The sequence below is a fragment of the Pan troglodytes genome, chromosome 15 (genome assembly GCF_028858775.2).
Source record: "Pan troglodytes isolate AG18354 chromosome 15, NHGRI_mPanTro3-v2.0_pri, whole genome shotgun sequence".
Taxonomy (NCBI): domain Eukaryota; kingdom Metazoa; phylum Chordata; class Mammalia; order Primates; family Hominidae; genus Pan; species Pan troglodytes.
In genome coordinates, this window is record NC_072413.2 from 45,232,171 (window position 1) to 45,247,976 (window position 15,806).

The following is a 15,806-nucleotide window of genomic DNA, read 5'->3' on the forward strand; positions in this document are numbered from 1 at the left end:
CCTTGGCCTCCCATCTCCTGTTCTTTCTCTGTCTTGCCTGGTGCACCTACTCATCAACCTGACTGAAACCTTAGTGCTGTTTCACAAGCCTCTCTCCTCCAAGTAAATGGCATGTCCTATGTTTCACAATACTTGTCTCAAATATGTAGAATTCTCTTCAGACCTCTAACCCAACTGTTGCTCACATTCTCACCAAAATAACTTTCTATTTTAGTGTCTCAAAATGGACAACACATACGAACTCTTTCAACTTCCTAGCCACTGCCAGCCTACTTTATCTGTTTTTCTATTTCCTTCTTGTCTACCTTTGTATTACAAAGACAGTTTTTCCTAAAGTTATCTGAGTTTTTATTCCAGTCCCTCCAGATTCTCAATTCCATCAAATATCCTCTCTGCTTTACATCATTTATCTTTCTTCCCACTCATCATCTGTAAAATGGGACTTGTACCTATTTAATGTATTAGGTGAAATCCTATATGTAAAGCACTTGACACACGTACAGTACATATTAAATGCTATGAGATGTTATTTTATTATTGTTAGTAGAGTACCAGTAGTATTAATAGATAGTGATATAATTTTAATATACATGAAGTCTTTTACACCTAAATATAAACAAATTAAATATGACATATCCCACTGCCTCTTCCTTTCACTCTTACTCTTTTTCTTCTTAGCATCCTTTATTGAGTTCTTACCATGTCATTCATCATTTTAAACCTTTCCATAGTTGTAAAACTTAAAATCCTTATAATGGGCTTAACACTTTTGGGGGCAAATAGCAAGTACTTGATTAATGTTAGTAAAAGTAGTTGTGATGATTAGATAATAAAAACAACTGTATAGATATCATCATGGGCCTTTGATAAAGAGCTAGGGAAATTGTCCAAGGCTATAAACCTAGTAAAAGGTGGAGATGCATGCTTGCAATTAGATTAACTCATTAACACATTTGCTTAACAATACCTACCCTTGGAAGCTTTCCATTAACTTCCTGATTTTTTTTTAAAAAGGGCCTTTTATCAGGCACCAACCCATGTGAAGGTCACAACGGCTGTCAAAGACAACAATCCTTCTTGGAGCTTTTGTCTCCTATAACCTAGCATGCCATTTGTCGATAGGAATTAAGAGCTGACCTTCCTGAGCTCTGACTTTGTGTCAGCCATTGAACCAATAACTATACAGGCCCTGACTAATTTTATCCTTACAGCAATCCTATAAGGGAGGAATTGTTATTATTGTCTCCATTTTACAAATGAGCAGCATTTAGTTGCATGAGGTTCAGACAGTGAAAATATCTGAATTATAAAAATTTATACAAGTGACAAAGTGTAAATCCAGGATGAGAAGCCAGCAGCTTGGCTCATGTTTTTACTCACAATGGTGCTCTAATGACCTTAATGCCCAAGTTAGTAGCACATAATACTGAATACATACTTGTGGGACAAATGTTAATGCTATAGAACTTATATAACACATAGCTAAATTCAATGTTAAGGAAGATCTTTGAAATACTGGAAAATAACTTTTCTCTCCAGTTTGGTGTTTTAAATACCTAAAAAGAGTTTCCAATTCTCATGTTCAATTTGAAGCTAAAGGATTTGTGTTTATGGTCTTAACATATACCTAGACATTAAAAAAGGAGAAGAAGAGTAAAAGCAATTACAGATCCTATCACGAACACCACCTGGGCACTCTGCAGTAACAGGAATCCAGGTATTTCTTATTTGGCTATAACAAGGTAGAAGCATTTCATTAATCTAATATTTGGCACTAGTTTCCCCAAAGAGATAACTCTTTAAAAACACATTTATAGGTGTTCAGGGTGAAGGTAAAGCTGGGAGTTCAGGAGGGAGGGCCTATCGGGTATTAGAGAAGGGGGATGCTATTTGTCATGACATGGGAGTTGATGACAGATGGGGAAAGAGATTTGTTTTGTGGGTCCTGAAAGGAAGAAGGAAAGAGAAGCATGCAGGGATGAATGGTGCCAGGAAGACAGAGAATGTTTGAATACACTGAGGGAACACAAGAAACTAGGATCAATGATTCCATCAGGTCCAGGTAGAGCTTTAGTTATTGCTGGGAGCCTCAATCATATCTGGACAATTTTCAATTAAGTCTTCTGGGCTCATGGAGGCTTGGTGGTAGCGGAGTTTTGGTGTGAAAACAAATGGCACCATGCTTTATGATTGGCCCAAGCAAGACTGCACAGTGACAGAGAAAGAGAAGTAGAAGCTCAGGAGGCAGAAGGCTTTGTGAACCAGGGTAATTTTCAGAAACCCTGGGGGAAGACTTTTGACAGAGTGTTAAAATGACACACCTAGTTTTGATTCAAGAGATTTGGGCTTAGACCAAGAGTCTTCAAATGTTTTAAATCACAAGAGATTAGGATATATAACCAGAGTTAAAACCTGCAATATGGTTTCAGAGCTATGAGAAGGAAACTTATCTAAAAATACTTCCTGAGGATACACTCTAATTGCAACAGAGCAGATAACTGTCTTTGGGGTCTTTAGGCAAGGTAAAAGAGGTGGTGAGATCTGACAGGTGTCAATAAGAAAAATTCGAGTTGGCACATAATAATATTTAGAAAAGTACAAAGATGAAAAATTCAAACAGAATTAGAAATGAGCATATACACAGTGAACATTTTGAAAGGATTATACAATCTTAATTGAAAGGCTTGCTAATTAATTTTTTATGCATACTAAGACTGGAGTCATTCTACTTTGTTTTATCCAGCAGTTACAGTCAATATTACCAATATTACCATTATTGTCTTAGAACAACACTACATGTTTAACTTACAAGAGAAGATATATGGTAGACAAAGCTGAATGGAAATGGACTTACCATGGAGAGAAAATTAAGCAGCAACAATTTAGTAAAATGATTTTATTATAAAGTTATGCAGAAAATGTGTTGATTTATGCATATATGTCTTTCAAGTAAAATAAAACACAAATTCAATGGGAAAGGAAATCCTGAAATAGAAGTGAAAAACTAAAATCTTCTCTGTCAAAAGGTTAATGCACTTACTGAAAAAGTATATAATAATCAGTTACTTCATTTTAGGTATACTTTGCATTCTCTTCTAAGCTAGAGTACGGAAACTATATTCATGGGTTTTTAAAAATACATTATCTCATTCCTCTAATTCCCATCGGTTGCAACACCTTCTTCATACCTAGTATTATTCTGTTAACAGTGGAACTTCAAAAAGGTGTGCTCACTGAATGAATTAGCTTGTTGACAATAGTTTACAACAGTTCAGACTCATAATGAACTTGTTATTCACTATGTTATTAATAAAACATGTTATTTGCTAAATGACATGCTAAAAAGGAAAATGTGCTAGTTTTCTATTTCTAATGTTGAGTTCTTCTACTACCAACATTATATATTCTAAAACAATTTTACTATGTACCAATTGTGGGTACACAGTTACAAGACTTAATTTCTAATTCCTATTTTTGCCAACAACATGCTGTGAAGATATGAACAATCTATTTAAATTGGAGTGGCCTAAGTCACAAATGTAGACAAGAGGGCTTCTATTGATTGCTTTCTCTCTCTCAGCCCCTTCATCATTCACACATATACTAGCAAATTTTTTCAAATGACAAATGATATATATAGATACATAACATACATATATAGTTCGTTTCTGTCTGTACGTGTATATGTGTGTTTGTGTGTATATATATGTGCATATGTGTATATATATGTGCACATGTATGCATATATATGTAGCCCCATTCTCCCTGTCAGAAAAATATCTCCCTCTCACCTAGACTTGCTAAGTCAACTCTTTCTTGACAACTTCAACACTTCCTTTGATCATGATGGTCTTTAGCGACTATTTATTCCCCTCAGCTTCTGTAATATCTCTTCCTTGTGCTTATGATCTTATGTCTATTCTTACTTCTCAAAGAGTCTATAATTTATTATTGGGTAGATAATATGCTTTATACATTTTAATATCTCCAAGCCTAATGGGTATTCAGAAAATGTTTATTGCTACATTATTAAAATTATTCAGAAGTGTTCTTAGAAAAAGAAAGTAAATATATGTTTATTAGAGGTCTATTTTTCCTTCTATACTACAAAAAACACTCAAAAATCTTCATTCTAGATGATTTCTGCTTAATGTGAAATATCCTTTCAATAGAAAAAAAGTTCATAATTAAATAATCTAAAACTTTTGCAGATGATTAAGGATGTTTCATCCAATTTTTTCATTTAGAAAGGAAAAAACAAGCTTAGACGTAGAAAAGTAAGTCTCTTTGTTAAATTCACAATTTTGCAAGTCTGAGAGCTAACACAAGGAGAAATGGAACCATGATCTTCTAATCTTAGCTTAGCATTTCAGCTACTACAACAATTATCTTAACTCTGCTATGCTGGATTCTACTCTCTCTGATGATATAACCATGCTGGCTCTGTTTACCACTGTGTTCCCAGCACTGAGTCACACAAAATCTGCGACACAGAAGTCATTTGATAATGGTTTGTTGAATGAATACTGAATGCTTCACTATATACTGTACCATATGAAGTAGAATTTTACTCCCACAAAGGGCACTATTCAAAAACATTGTTTTGCAGATCTCAGTCTCACATTGAAAATACTGCTGTTCATAGAAAAAAGAAAGAAGATAGCTAATTTGTAACACTGGGTTTTCCAAAAAAAACATACTGACCCCTCAGGGAACTGCCATTAAGATTATTAGTTACTTGCTCTCTTTTTCATAATATACATATGGACAAATGCCATCATGTCTTTGCCTGAATGCTTGCTTTGAGGAAATTTATAAGAACACAATGTTTAAGCAGTAAGTTGTTATCACTGAGAATGAGTTATCACAGACTTTAATTTAAAACATATAGAGAGGCCAGGCCTGGTGGCTCATGCCTGTGATCCCAGCACTTTGGGAGGCTGAGGCAGCAGAATCTCTTGAGTCCAGGAGTTTGAGATTAGCCTGGTTAACAGAGTGAGACCTCGTCTGTACAGAAAGAAAAAAAAATAGCCTGGCATGTTGGCACCTGCCTGTAGTCCCAGCTACTCAAGAGGCTGGGGTGGGAAGATTGCTTGAGCCCAGGAGTTAAAGGTTGCAGTAAGTTAGGATCACTCCACTGCACTCTGGCTCTGTCTCAAAAATAAAAATAAAATAAAATAAGTATATAGGTAGGGCTGGGTGCGGTGGCTCACACCTGTAATCCCAGCACTTTAGGACGTGGAAGCTGGAGGATTGCTTGAGGCCAGGAGTTCAAGACCAAACTGGGCAACATGCAAGACTCAGTCTCTACAAAAAACTAGTAAATTAGCCAGCCATGGCAGTGTGCACCTGGAGTCCTAGCTACTCAGGAGGCTGAGGTGAGAGGATCACTTGAGCCCAGAAGTTCGAGGATGCAGTGAGAGCTATTATTGCACCACTGTACTCCAGCCTGGGCAACAGAGTGAGACCTTGTCCTAAAAAATGGAGAGATGATAGATAGATGACTGATAGACCATTTCTTAGAAGTCAGAGATCATGAAAGTCCACAAGTCTAAAGAAGGATGAAGATAAAAATTCAAATGCACATTTTAAAAGAGATAACATCAAACAGTTTGATTTTATCTCCAGTGCCCTTGAGTAATTAAGCAACACGTGTTTCTCATACCCTAAGTTCGTCACTGAGTTGTTCATTTGGACATAGTTACAGTAAATAATGACATAAGATGACCTCTACTCTGTAGGAGTTTACAAGACCTTTGGGAGAACAAAATGTATAGCTATGAATATGGGGGTCAAGAAGCATGATAGAGGATGGGGAGCAGGGAGGTGAGGTCGAAGGATGTTGCTTTAGGAGGATGAGGAATTTAATTTCAACAGAATAGGAGAAAAAAAAAGCAGAGGGGCTTGGATTTGTATTAATCAAAAACATAGAAAGAATGTAAATTTTTAGCGGCAAGTACTGTGATAAGCATTGAATTTAAGGAAGATTGATCTGGCAATAATCTGCAGAATAAATTTAAGGAGAGAACTATTATTGAGGGAGAGGTCTGCTGGGAGGCCTTTTGCAGGAACCAGGTGTGAAGTGATGAGAGAATGAATAAGATAGTGGAAGTGGGATTAAAAAATGGAATTTGTTCCCCTTTCTCTATTTTAGCTCATTCTGAAAACTGGAATATTTCTAAAAGCTTTTTTTCACATGTTCCCTTCTACATTTAGAATACAGCGCTTAGGGATGGACACCTGAAAACGTTTGAAACAAACCCTTTCATTTACTTCATTCACAGCCATCTGGATGTCTTGATTGCATATCTGCCTCAGCGTTACCTCATGAAACAGGGATTTTTATATTCTAAGCCTGGTGACAAACTCAAGAGATCATGAATAAACACACTGCAGTGCCCTCTAGTAGGGTGCAGAAATTTTCACTTCACTTTCAGTTTAAGAGATTGAAAGTAGGCTGCTTTTCAGATACTTCAGTATTTCATGGATCAATCACACCAGTATGTTTCAGAAGCTAAGACGTATTAAATTTTTCCCTCTATCAAGAGAGAACAGAGCTAAGTTTTTGAAAATATCAAGTATCGAAGCAAGGTCAGATGTACTCTCTGACACCCTTCTCAAGAATCATTTCCTTCAATTGTCAAAGGGAAAAAATAAAATAAACTCTTGTCTTAAAGTTGGAGGTAGAAATCATTTGAATTTTAAAGAGCTTCTTATTTTGTATGAATCTCATGGCTTTTTTACTCTCTCTGAGAATCCGTCCACCTTATCCTATAATGCCAGTCAACAATGGATATTTAAAGTACTTGACCTTACACACGGTATAGACCAAACAGCAAAAGCAAAGGTAGCCAGGTTTCCTTGAAACTGTTATAAATTTAAATTCGATAGTATAATGTATTCTGAATACATTCAGAGAAACTATGGCCTCAAGTGCTAAATAATTAAGTATGCAATAATTTACCTTTCAAACTTTTACTTTACCTTCTGTGTGACTCAGAATTTGCTGGACTTTAAAATACATGGGAAAAAAACACATTAAACATCCTCCCTTTTTTATATTCAAACCATTTTATTAGCTCACTTTACTCGTACAAATTATATTCCTTCTCTAAACTCTTTTTTTTTTTTTTTTTTTTTTAATGCAATGTCTGTGCAATACAGAGTTGACGGTAGCAGACTTTGCCCTCAGGGAGAAAGCTAGATTCAGAGGGCTCCATGAACTGCCTGGAAATCAGAACGCTGGATGCCAATGTCCATTCTCTGGCTGACTCAGCAGGAGCATCTGCCTGCCACATAACCTTTGGCTAGGGAATCCCACCTAGACAATGGACTGTGTTCTTAAGGGCCTTTTATTCAGTTTAACCATAGATTTACCTCTTTTAAATGACCAAATTTATAAATAATTTTTAGATGAAAGAGAATCTTTACGAAATTTAGATGTGAACATTTTAAAAGATCTCTTGGTAACAATAAGAGCAAAAGTATAAACACAGTCACACATTCGAATAGCCTTCTATCTTTATGAAAAACACTACAAGCTTTCATTACAAATGTATTCCTGAGAATATGTTTGCTCAGGAATGGATAGTTTTTATAAGAGTAACAACCTAGAAATTAAATGCACACTGATGTAATGATTATATCCTTTTTTTTTTTAATTCCTTAACATATTTAGTGAGAGGGCTAATGAATGTCATGCATCACTTTTCCCTTAGTATTTTTGATATGTAAACAAATTTTTTAGATTTACTTATCTAATTTTTAACCAAAATACTTTTAGGTCTATTTTTCATGTCTCCAATTATAAGGTTCTACAGGGCAAAAGCCTTGTATTTTTGTTTGATCTCTCACCAGTAGTTCGAGTAGAGTGGTTTTCATATTGTAGGTCATCAGTTAACATTGCAAACTGACAGACTAATTGAAGTGGCCTTCCCAGCCCTCCAGCTCAGAAGGCTTATAGAATGCTTGAGATTTTCAGAATCAGGTTGAATGAGGGACCTAAAGGCAGTAGGAACAGGTGCAGAGCAACTGAGGGAAAGCTGACAGTTGCCATTCTGATGATGTATTTGTGAGATTCTGGAAGACTCCAGTAGGTGCTCTGTGAATGCATCTTAAGAGGGTGCATTTGACCAGTACTGAATGGATAATAATTGAGATAGGACTAAACTGATTTAAAAGTAATTCTTCTCTAATGTCTTCTGAACACGAATCAGTAAACAGGTATGTAATAGGATTTTTGACAAAGCTCTTTTATTAGGAACTCTAATACTATTTGGAAATTAGATTGGTTGTATGTCCCACTTGTAAATAACACTGATAAGCAAGTACTCTTCATCGGTATAATTCAGAAAATTGCAAAATCCTGTCTCAAATTTTATTAATAGGGCAATTTGCATGACAGCAACTCATTTTAATAAGCATTGTAATTGCCACATCAAACATTATTAAGACCTTCCAAACCCAAGGCTGATGTTTTGGGAGGATGGGTGGTGGGTGAGAAAATTTTGCTTAATAGGATTTTCTTTCCAGGGTTTGTCACGTTTCCAGAATTCCCATTAGTCATTCTAGCCCTTTTCCTAAACTTTTCTGTCTAAAAATCAAGTTGATGGTTCCAATAAAAATAAACTCATTGTCAATAATATTTTGCTGTTTGGTTTATAATTCTAACACAGGTAAATTGTACTTGTAAAATAAACTGATATGTTATACCAATCTCCCAGGTGAAAATGTAATAAATCTATCAGACAAGGACCAAAAATATCACTGCTTGTTCTGAACATAATGAAATGCAGCAATCTACCTAAGTGACATGAAAGTAGGGGATAAGCTTCAGAAATAAGAATGCTTACAACATGTTTAATGGACATTGGAAAAGATTGGTCTCATGTGTGAACAGTGTCTGTACACATAAAAACTTAAGCTAATGCCTCTCAGTCTAATTTCTTTTTGAATTAAAAATAAGTTTTAATCAAACCCTAACCTTTAAAGTCATATGGCCTCTATTACCCTATGAACCACACAGTCATGGCTAAGAACAAGTGAAAAAATTAGATGAACACACTCTTAGAAAATTGTTTAAATGTCCTCAAGAATCTTAAGGTAACAAATATATTTGGGAATAAGCACATCAAAATTCTATGAAACCGTTTTTTTTTCCTACCTAGGATATACTCTTTCTTCCTCCAAAGATAGATTTTAGGGTTCTCAATAAGTGGCCATTGCTTCTTAGGACAAATGAAACAGTATCAGTATTAGAATGCTGACCCTCATCAGTAGTTCTGCAGTTATAAAATTACAATTGCAGGGGCTGGGCACAAGTGGCTCACGCCTGTAATCCCAACACTTTGGGAGGCTGAGGCTAGAGGACTGCTTGAGGCCAGGCATTTGAGACCAGCTTGAGCAACAAAGCAAGACCCCACTATGCATGCCTGTAGTCCTAGCTATTCAGGAGCCTGAGGCAGGAGGATCCCTTGAGCCCAGGAGTCCAAGGTTACAGTGAGCTATGATTGCACTGCTGCACTGGAGCCTAGGTAACACAGCAAACCCTGTCTCTAAAAAAAAATAAAACATAAAAAAATAAGAAAGTTACAATTTATTTATTTTGCATCTTACATAAATGGCAGATCATCATTCATATGGTAAAAACATAGGCAGTAAAAGTTCAACATAATTATGACATGATTAACAAGTCTATCTTTCAATTTAAGCTCTCATTTCTCCCCCAAAGCCACCATCTTAACCACTAGTCCCTAAACTCTGTGGGATTATTCTCCCTTATTTCGTGCCTTTAATCAAATTTCTCACCCATTAAAAGATACCTTTGGCCTTCCCCACTACTGTGTTAAGAACGGTGAGAGGTCTGATATTTTCCCTACTTGCTGGCTAATATGTTAGCCTGCCACAGTTTCATGGATGCTAACCAAAAACACAAGACTCCTGGGTCTGAGAGAAAAGACCTCATTACTGAAGCCTCAAAAATATGTGCTTCCTGTCTTCATAAGTTTTCCCGCCTTAATTTTCATAGGGACAATGTGTTGGGCAGCCCAGGTGAATGTCAGGCACACCATTGGTTTTTGACACAGCTAAGAGACCCTGAGCTCAGGAAGCTCCCCATCTTATAAAGGTCCTGCAAGAAAGCCTGATTAATCTTTGCCCCTGAGGTAGATATTATCTTTACTATCTTGGTCAGGAAACAAATCTGCCCTCTTCCCTAAAGGTAGACACTATCTCTATTGTCCAAGGCTGTTTGTTACACAAACACTCTTGAAAAAAGGAGTTCTGAACACAAGCTGCCAAAAAACGTGTAGAACTGCCAGGGAGAATTCTTTCAAAACCCATCCTTAAAATTGCAATGTAAATCCTACTTCTTTCATAAGAGGCCACAATAAACTTTTACTTCCAGCACTATATTTTCAGGGTCATTAGCATATCATTCACTGTTGTGCGGCATAATTTATGTTATTAACCTTATTACTTAACATTTGTAAACCATTTAAATGAATTAAATTGTCACTTTGTCTTCTTAAGTAGTTTAAACCCATTGAAGGTACAAATTATTTAATAAGTTCCTTTTTAGCCCACAAAATTCAGTGGAGCTATATTTTGAATAGACACTTAATGAATGACATAAAAGTCAAAGTTATTTTTTAAAATATTTTATTCTAAACAACATGTAAGAAAATTGTAGTGGAAATTAACCTAAAGAGTTTTATTCTAAAAAGTTTAGAAGAAAAATTAGTTATCACAATGTAGTACCAACATTCCCTATGCTATTTGCCTATCTTTTATATAGGAGATAATATGTTTTTAGTTAACTTTATTTGGTGTTGAATATAAAGGAATACCAATTCTTATGAATAAATAAAGTGTGAGTATAAATCTAGTTTTAAGTTTTTGAATTAATAATGATCTGCTAAAATTTGGAATGAAATTGGTTTTGACTTCATGGAGCTTAGTAACAAGAACCTCCAAGGTAAAAATCATCAAATCTGTACTTTATTAATTTTTTAAAAATCAAACTATGCAAGTGCAGTTTTAAAAGCCAAATAATGATACATCAAACAACCCTAGGTATTTCCAATACCCAGAGGCAACTTTTCTAATGCATCTCCTCTTAACTATTTATAAATGCTTTTGCCTTCATATTTTTAAGTGTTCAACTTCTATTTATAGACTTATTTTTCATTTTCCCATTGTCTTACTGATTTCTTCTTACAGAAAGGAAGCATTTAACTCTTATACTAACCTCCTCTCGTCCATTATATATTTATAGCGTGCTTTTGGTTAAATCAAGTGTTGCTATTATGACTATGCAAGCGATCTTTACCGCTGAACCTTGTAGTATATTTGGATTACATTTCATTTCATACAGCTTTTTACATTCCCTTAATAACTCACGTATTTTGTATACTCAATTTTGTATCCACCTATCATTACCATATTATTAAGCTTTCCATGAGATTTTGTCTCTAAAATATCAGGTAAGCATCCATTATTCCAGCTTCAATCTGTCCTGGTTGCTTCTGAAGCTCAATGTATGACAAGCTTCTATTGTCGTGCTGCCCTGCTTCCTTATCATTCTGAGATTAACTTCAATATCTTCCTATACATAGCCTCTTATTTTGGGGATGATATTTCTTCCTTTTTTGTTTACTTCTTAGTTTTGGAGGAAAATAGATAAAAGTAGTATCCTCAGCAAGGGTGCATTAGCCAAAGAAAACTGAAATCTTATAGGTCTAAAAATGTCTTTCTTCTTCTTTGATATTTGAAAAAATAGCCTGGCCATACAGAAGATTCTAGTTGAAATAATTTTCCTTCAGAATTTCAAAAGCTTTACTCAGTTGCCTTCTAGCCCCAGATTTCCATTGTGCGGACCTGTGCCATTTTGATTCCTAATTTTTTACATGTGAGAGTTTTGGAAAAAATAAAAACTGTTTGGACATTTTAAAGAGCTTCGTTTTTTTCCTAATGTTTTGAAGTTGCATGCTGATATGTGCATTGAAGATTTATTTCATTGTGTTAAGGATCCAGTGGTAGCTTTATAATTAGGAACACATGTCCAACTATGATAGGAAATTCTTAATTAAAAAAAAAAGTCACTTTGACTGTTTGGAACTCTTATTATTCAAATGTTTGATCTGCTAGATAGATACTCTAATTTTCTTATCTTCTTATGTAGTATCTACTTGATTGTAAAATTTTGTTTTACTGTTTGTTTTCCAGCCCTTCTGCTGATTTTTATGTTATCACTTTTAATATGTAAGAGCTATTTTATATTCTCTGAAAGTCCCTTGTTTGTGTTTTCCTGTTCTTGTTTCATGAATACAGCATTTTCCTTTTTTTTCTGAGAATACTATTAGTCCATTTTCATACCACTATAACGGCCTAAGACTGGGTAATTCATGAAAGAAAGAGGTTTAATTGACTCACAGTTCAGCATGGTTGGGGCGACCTCAGTAAACTTACAATCACAGCGGAAGGCAAAGAGAACGCAAGGAACCTTCTTCGCAAGGCGGCCGTGCTGAGCACAGAATGGAAAGAGTCCCTTTTTGGCGAGTAGTAGCCAGCTTCTTCACAAGGAAAAGTACCGAGCGAAGAGGGGGAAAGAGTCCCTCATAAAACCATCAGAGCTCGTAAAAACTCACTATCACGAGAACTGCATGGAAGAGACCACCTGCATGATTCAATTACCTCCACCTGGTCTCTCCCTTGACACGTGGAGATTATGGTGATTATAATTCGAGATGAGATTTGTGTGGGCATGGGGGAAACTATGTTCAGACACTCAGAAGACACTCAGAAGCGATTTTCCCCAACAACAACAACAACAACAAAAATTGTAATTGGTTAGCTTTTGATCAGAAATATTTGCATAAATAACCAAATCAGATTCGGGAAATTCAAGTCACTGTGTGGTTATAAAATCTACCAGCCTATAAACATATTTTATCAATAAATTATATTTCCTAAAACTCTTGGAATGCTTTTACAATTCTTAAATGATAAAATTATAGGTCCTATAAATTGAGGAACATGATTATAATAATTTTTCAAACCGTATTCTTGATTAACATAGTAAAAAAATGCATGTGGTAGTTCCTTTATAAAATCTATATAGCTTAATATTTTCTACTAAATTTTAGAAAATTATGTGGGAAAAAGTCGCCAATAAAGATACATAAACTTTCTCAAAGTGATCAAAATGTTAATATAGATATTACAAAGATTTCAAAATATCTAAAGAAAGTCATCTCATTTTACATTATTCACCATTGTGTCAAATTCCTTTCCTGAAACTACATTTCCTCATCAAAATAATGACTGGTTAGCACATAATTTTATTTTAGGAAGGTTTTAGCTCTAAAGGTAGAAACTTGTAGAACGTGGGATTTACTGAGAGGTACCCATTTTCACTATTATAAAAACTCCCTAAGACTACTGATGTATTACATTAATATATACATTATGTGTTATTATACATCAATAGATTATGGGGCAGATTTTAGAGACAATCTTTTACAAGGGATTCAAGAATAAATTCTAACATTATTAATTATTCTTTTTGTTAAACCAAGTCATAGTCTGCCTCAGCTTGGTGTTGTAAAAATAGTTTTTACTGCTGATTTTGCATGAGTTTATTTTGTTTTTATGCATATCCTGCTTCCAAGTTGTACTGATGTTGATGAAAGTTCCACATGTGAAATCAGTTTAGAAAAAGAAACAGAAACCTACAATGCAGTGGATGATTTTAAAGGCAAGATTCCAGATAAAAACAGTCCTTTTTTTTAGCATTTCCTAAAATAGTTAAAGCAAAAGTACCTGAAATAAATTAAGTCATTCACTTGCTTATAGTTTATATAAATGAATATCTATTCAACTAAGCTGTCCAACATTCAATCAAAATTAGAGCACAAATAAATCTTAAGGATTATAATTCAATTTTAGACACCAACATTGCCAGATTTAAACATAACATGAATACACTAGTCATGTCTTTATCAACAATGATAAAGCATGTTTTAAATTATAGACACTCAGGTAGAGAAAATGTACTTGAACCTAAAAACTCTGGTCTTCAATCAAGGTTGTATTTGGAGCACATGGACTCCTTAGATAGGTCTAGTGGTCTCTATTGTTAAATGTTCTTATCACTCAAAGGATGTTTGAAAATTTACTATCTGAAGGAATTAATTTATTCAAGCTCTCAAAAATAGGAATAACTACTTTAAATATATGTTTACATCTGCATAGTAGAAAGATCATTGGTGCTAAAGGTAAGGCATTCTCTGGGAAATTTATATTAGAGAGATGTCATGTTTATTTATAGAGTATAGAACTTAACATCATGTTATTTTCTCAAATGGTATAATTGTAGACAGCTTGTTAACAAAGCCTAGCCACCAAACAAGTACTGAAAATAGTACTTCAACATGGTATGCATCACAGTGATGTTTCATTGAAATAACATAGAACGAGATGCTTGTCAAGTCGAGGTTGCATGAGAAAACCCCAAAGGAAGTCAAAGAAGAGAAAGGTAACAAAATAAATGTCTTCAGAAGTGGTTGAATGGAAGAGGAGTCAAACTTTAGAAGGCTAGCAGGGTTTGGGAAATCTGGAGATAACAGTGCTATTATTTCCAGTAAGGTGTGTGATATGAATGAGATACTCAGGCACAACCCAGTCTGCCCAGCAAGAGATATGAGCAGGTAGAAAGGAGAAGGGATACTGCAGACTAGCAAAGAAAAAGGCTTTCTAGTAAAAGGAAAAGAGAAAAATATTTTTTAAGTCTCTAAAAATGTGAATTTCCCCCTTTATATTTAACTTGTTAACCCAGCAATAAGCTTTTTAAATTATCAGACCTATTGTTGCAGAAATGCAAGTCAAAAATTCCATATTCAAAACCTTTGGAGTATGTGTTTCAGAAATTTTCACATTTTAGAAAGGTTATATAGTATACATGCCACCTATTACGTAACAAACTTAGCTGGATATTTGGCTATATTGTATAATCAAACACATTTCCTGGGCAAAACGTGATTATTCAAAGTCTGGTAAATAAAGAGTGTAAAGCTTTTTTCTATTTTTCTATTCAAGTCATTTCAGGTCAAATTTTGACACCACACTAGTTAACATCAAGTTTTGCTTATAAAAGTTACAAACAAAACATACCCACTGATTTTCGGAAGTTTTTAGATTTTACAATTGTGTTTAAGGTATTGAAGAGGTGTATTTTAAAATTTCATGACCTAAACTACAATAACTAAAACAGCAGAAGTATGTACTCTAGACTATTATATTACAAAAAGTATTCAATTCATGTAAATTAAACTTAACCTAATTTAAAATTGTATATGAACAAAAATACTGAAAATATTTAGTCAGGAAAATGGAAGCCGGGGCTATATTATTTTGGGAAGTATACAGGTGTGGTCAACCTGTGCACCCATAATAATAAGGAAAGGGTGGTACAGGGGATGAAGGTTTCTGAATTATGCTAAGGGATGAGGGGCAGGGGGCCTCAGGAAATAGAAGATACTGGAGAGGATGAAACAAGGATTTCTCCCCCATCCTTTCCAGAAGGAAAGCAGGTATCTGAATGTGGAAAGCAAATTCCAAGTGCTGCTTTATCACCCACTTCTCAGTCATCTAAATAACTAAATGAGATTCAGCAGAGCATCTGACAAGTAGACCATGTATAATTTCAAGCCCCTTGCTAACTAGGTAACATCCTATCCTGCAATGAAAGAAAAGAAAGGGGAAAGAAAGGAAGATAGGCAGAAAAACAACATCTCTCAGTTGTTGCT

At 34.9% G+C, this 15,806-nt stretch overlaps 1 protein-coding gene across 3 annotated transcripts in view; it reads right to left on the reverse strand.

Moving 5' to 3' along the window:
* Nucleotides 1-15,806, reverse strand: part of MDGA2 (MAM domain containing glycosylphosphatidylinositol anchor 2) — an 833,536-nt gene that overhangs the window by 358,502 nt on the left and 459,228 nt on the right. The gene's annotated exons all lie outside the window — the stretch shown is intronic.